Below are 5994 nucleotides of genomic sequence, written 5' to 3' on the forward strand. Positions count from 1 at the left end.
CGGCTTTGAAACACTATTTGGCACTGTTTCATAAATCATCATACTCTCACTATTTGATCTAGTAATTATACTCCTTTGTACATATCCAGTCAATTGAAAATGTTCGGTCCATACAAAAGTCTGCAGACAAATGTTTATAAATGGCTTTAATTTTTGAGAGAGATTTTTGCTATAGGATAGTGTGTGGTCGCCAGAGAGATAAAAAGTGAGAAATCACTCCCCCGGGAGGATGGCCACACCACAATCCCTTCTCCTCCATTCTCCATTCGGGATTTTGGGCATGCACACACATGTGCCCAGCATGAATTTAAGCTGTTGGGTCTAGGACTCAAACCGCAGTTGACTACATGGGAGTCCAGTAACTTTTCTGATATCCCCTGGTCCCTATAAATGGCTTTTAAAAAATTAATTCTTAAATTTGGAAGCAACCAAGATGTCCTTTAGTGGGTACATTGATAAACTGTGATACATCCATACAATGGAATTATTTAATGATAAAAAGAAATAAGCTATCAGGCCACAAAAGATGCAGATAAACTTTAAAACATATTGCTAAGTGAAATAAGCCAATCTGAAAAGGCTACATAGTATATGATTCTAATTACATGACATTCTGAAAAAGGCGTAACTACAGAGGCAAAGTATGGGTAGGAATTCAGTGTGTGTAGGGGGCAGGGCAGAGTGTGAAGAGAGAAAGCACAGAAGATGTTTAGAGCAGTGCAACTACTCTGTATGATAAATGATGTTGGAAATATGCCATCATACATTTGTCAAAACTCAGAATGCACAAGACAAAGAGTGAATCTTATGCAACTACAGGCTTTAGTTTGTAAGAATGTGTCAATATTGGTTCATCAATTTTAATAGATATGCCACACTAATGCAAGATGTTAATAAGAGGGGTAACTGTGTTTGTGTTGGGGGAGAAGGGGGTACATAGGAACTCTTTGTACTTTCCAATTAAATTTGCCACAAACCTAAAATTGGCTACAAATAAAAAGAGAAAGTCTGTTATAGAAAAGCATAACCTGAGACACAGAAACTATAGATCCATACTAAAACAATTCTAAAAATCCTGGTAAGATAAAACCTCTAGAATTTTAACCATAGGATATTTTATTCCAGTCTTTGATGATGTTACCACTGGTCTTTCCAATGGTCCCCTCTTATTCCTGAAGTGGTACCTTGGTAATACTTGGGATGATATTGGGCAAAGGTACAGATAAAGGGCTAGATAGTGTCCAGGACTCATTGGCCTGAAATCCATTTTGCAATATTCAGTCTGGGTTGACTCAAAGTGACCTACACTAGAATAAATGATTAAGGGAGGCCCAAAAGTATATAATTAACCATTGATATCAAAGATCAAGGGGGAATCCTCCAGACTCTTGAGGCAGATTTTGGCTTATGTAAACTTGCCCAGGGCCCTAGGATAACAAAGGCACCTGACAGAATTAAGATAGGGCTATGGATTGACTATGGGAGGGATGTTTTATTATTGTGTTGACTGAGAAGAAGAAGGGAAATCTAAGCTCAAGTTTCTTGATGATAAGGAATATTGGTTAATCTTTAGGTTGAACTTCACATGAAAATTTAAGACCCAAAGGCTATTTTTTCCCCTAAGAAAAACATAATATCTAAAAATAGAGACATAAAAAAGGAAAATTATCTGTTGATGACAACATGTACAGTAATATCATTGACTGGACTACCATTTAGTGTATTTATGCTGGGAAAATATATTTTTTTAATTGTATTTCACTTTATTTACTTATTTATTCATTTATTTTAATTTGACCAGAGAAGGACAGAACAAGAAAGTGAGAGAAAGAGAGGGAAAGTGAGAAATAAAGCTGCCAGGTCCAGGACACAAACCATGGTCGGCCATGTGGGAGTCCAGTACCCTTAATCACCATGCCACTTGCCGGCCCTGGAAAATTTATTTTCTGTATTGTAAAGATATATAGTGATTGACTGTAAATAATAATAATAATAATCCCACAATATTCAGACTCTAATCATGGAGACACATTAAACAGGGTATACTTCCCAACTTTCAGAAAGGCAACTCCCTATTGCTTCCCAGTAGAACTCCCCACCCAATAGTTCACAGATGTGCTAAGATTTGATTCCTTAAGTCCTGGAGCTGCTCAGCAGTGCCGTCAACTCTGCTTGTGAGCAGCCTGCATTATAGGAATATCATCATTTTCTATGTGTACCATGACAAGATAAAGGCTGAGAAACCCTTTGCAAGAGAAGCTCTGCTAAAGGTGCTTTTACTCCAAAGTAGCCAGATTTGTACTTTAGATATAGAGAACCAACTGCCCTTGTTTCTCTTAGATTGTTGAGAAAGTTGTGATGTATTTTTATATGTTTTTCTATGCAAAATATGTCATGATTTTCCTGATGACCCAATACATACCATCCTACTTCAAATGTAAGGATAAGACTTATTGAGGAATTATTTCTGAACATACTTCACATGATTGGTATAGAGCATGAAATACTATGAAGCAATGATAAATGCGGGGCACAGTTAATATTTCAGATACTATTGCCAATTTTTGATCAGTTTCACTAATATTCAAAGACTATAAAACCAAAAATAGAAATTAGTTCTTACCCTATGATGAAAACTTTCACCCTCCTCTCAGGGTAAAGCATTTGTATCATCACACGATCTCTCCACTCCTGGATTGACTTGTTCTTGAATTGTCTCTAACACATCTATGAGAAAAGGAAAACATATAAGAAAACTTAGAGCACTTTAATTAATATTAGCACTTTGCCTCAAGTTGTTCAGATTCTCCTTCTGCCATTTCGTAAAACTTGTACAAATTTTACATCAAACTATCTTGTACAAAATAATCAGTATTCAGAGAACACTTCATTTGAAGAGAATTTTCTTCCTTTACATCATTATAATCTCCCCACTTATCCATCTTTGGATGAATGATAAGAATCACTTTAACTATTTTTCCACAATTATTTTGCTGACCTTCCCTAGATATTAATCATATTCTGTGGTCTCATTAATAATAGCAAGTGTTTCTGAAAGAGAAGTAGAATATTGTTAGGTTTATACCATACTGTCAGTGGCTTTCCTAAGATCTTTTTATTGCTGTACTCGCTATGAGATAAACTAACACATTGTGGTCTCTAATCTCCTGTGCCTACTCTTTTTCTGACCTAAAAATCCGTACTAGAGCTGTAAGTACCCCATCAAGTCTATAATAATGCTGACCTGAGTCAGTGAAAAAGTGTATTCTGCCAGGAAGTTCTATACGATAGCCTTCCATCAACACAAAGTTTTAGGCATTCTTTTTTGGAACTTGCAAAGAAAATAAGCTGGCTTTGGCAGTTGATCACAGACTGCTCTAATTCGATGAAACCATTTTCCATTGGCTTTGCTTGGTAAGCTTCTTTCTACTATCTGCAAACTGACTATGTTTCTCTGTAAACCTTCTTTGCCGTTTTACCCAAACACCACCTTTCATGTCCCACAGAGTTATATGCTGCAGAAAATACATTTTTAAAAAGTACCTTCAATGGAATAAATAATTCTATATCTATTCCTTAACCTCTGCAATCTCTTATACATATTTTCTTATCTACATAAGTGTTCTGAGGAAAAGGGACACCAATGGTGTAGTGATATATAGAACTGGAAAAATCAGGAAGCTGGGTTGTATTATCTGCTCTGAAATGTCTCCTTTTTGATCTATTTGGTTAATTAAATGATTTTTAGAGGCTCATAATACAACTTTGATGGTACTTCTGAACTGTACTTCTAAGAATCATTGTGTATATTTTACTATTCTTTATTTTTTAGAATTCAATTTTTTTCATCTTTTTTTTTTTTTTTTTTTTTTGCCAGCAGGCATGTGTGCTAGCAGAGAAAGAGAGAAAAAGAGACAGAGGTAATGGGAGAGAAGAAAATATCTCCCATGAGGAATGGTCAAACTAAATCCCTTTTCCTTCATCTCTCCTTCCCTTTGGGATTTTAAGTACGTGTGCACATGTGCCAGGTGTGTTTCTCAGACTGCAGGTCTGAGACTCAAACTGCCTGGTTGGCTATGTGAGATGTGACTGCCTTGGGGCCAGCAGATGGCATAGTGGTTAAAGTGCTGGACTCCCACATGATCAACTGGTCAACTACAGTTCGAATACCAGACACAGTAACTTGAAACTCATGCCAGGTGCCTATGTGCTCATGCCCAAAATCCTGAGAGGAGAATGAAAAAGAAGGGATTGCAGCATGGCCATCTCCCTGGGGATGTTTTCTCACTTTCTGTCTCTCTGTCTCTCTGGTGAGTGCATGCACCCCGTAGCAAAAATCTCTTTCTCAAAAGAGAGAGAGAGAGAGAGAGGGAGAGAGAGATGTTTCTGCCTTAACCACGAGATCCGGCCCTGAAATTCCTTCTTTAGTTTTTTTCTCTTTTCATTTTCAAAGATTATTTATTTCTAGGGAGTGGTGAGAAAAGGAAGCACCTTCAACAGGGTGTAAACTTCCCTTAGCGATGCAGCTAGCCAGGATCTACCCACAGGTAGACCTGGCATGTTGAAGATGACCCAGGACACAAGCCTGAAATCCTACATTATCTCCAGCATTACACAGCAGCACTCCTACCACCTGCATCACTATGGTTGTACCATTTATGGAATTCTTCACAGTAAATAATTGGAGACTGGGAAATATGAGACAAATCAATTCTCCAAAGAGGGGCACACAGTAGCTGTGTGTGTATTTGTCTTTAATATCACAACTCTTAATTAATTATTAATCTTTTAACATTGGTAATTTCTTAAATGCCAATCTAATAATTGTCTATGAGAGCAATGTAAATAAATAAAAAAAATTAAAGTTGAATGAAATAAGCTAGACACACCAAAAAAAAAAAAAAAACCCACACTCTTTAAGGTTATATTTATATGAAGTTCTAGAAAAGGCAAAAGTAAACAACAATGATAAATAGAACAGTGGTTGTGAGGGATTAAATTAAACATGAGGTGAGGGAACTTTTAGAAATAATGAAAAAACATATACATCTTTTAAAAGACAAACAAATAAGTGATGAGACTCAAAGAGTCTTCTCAGTTTTGGGAATGGTTTTGAATTAGGGAGTTTTTTTTTTTATTTTTATTTTTTAAAGGTTTTTGCCATAGGGTGTGTGTATTCATTGGGAAGGAAAGAGACAGAGAGACAGTGAGAGGGAAAGTGAGAAATCACTCCCTAGAGGGTTGGCTATGCTGCAATCTCTTCTCTTCCTGAGATTTTGGGTACATGCACAAATGCACCCAGTATGAGTTCCACGCTGCTATATCTGGGACTTGAACCATGGCTGACCATGTAGAAGTCAAGCACCATAACCACTATACCACCTTCTGGCCCCAATTCAGAGAGTCTTTAAGGAGTCTTCACCTCCTTCTTGACCAGTCAGAACAATTCTTTATTCTTTCATTCATTCATCCATTTAAGAGAAATTTACCAAACATAAATATATCAATAATCAACAAAATGACAGTATGCTAGGGAAAATAATGGTTACTAAAATAAACACAGCCCTTCCTTTTACAGAATGTAGAGTCTATTAGGGGAAAATAAACAGTTAGAATAGACAAAAACAGAGAGTTATGGTATAGCATTGAAAGAAGAATTATGTTTTGGGGAACAGCAGGTGGTATTGTGGTTAATGCTGGACATGCCCACATGGTTCGAGTCCTTTTTTTAAAAAAATTTTTTGGAGAGGTTTTTGCTATAGGGCACGTGCGCTCGCCAGACAGACAGAGAGAGACAGAGAGATAGAAAGTGAGAAATCACCCCCCACTGGGGGGATGGCCCATGCTACAATCCCTTCTCCTCCACTCTCCTCTTGGGATCTTGGGCACACACACACATGCGCCTGGCGTGAGTTTTAAGCCACTGGGTCTGGGACGCGAACCGTGGTTGACTACATGGGAGTCCAGCGACATAGCCATTACGCTAACTGCTGG

This window comes from Tupaia chinensis, unplaced genomic scaffold (assembly GCF_000334495.1).
Source record: "Tupaia chinensis unplaced genomic scaffold, TupChi_1.0 Scaffold000381_1, whole genome shotgun sequence".
Classification (NCBI taxonomy): domain Eukaryota; kingdom Metazoa; phylum Chordata; class Mammalia; order Scandentia; family Tupaiidae; genus Tupaia; species Tupaia belangeri.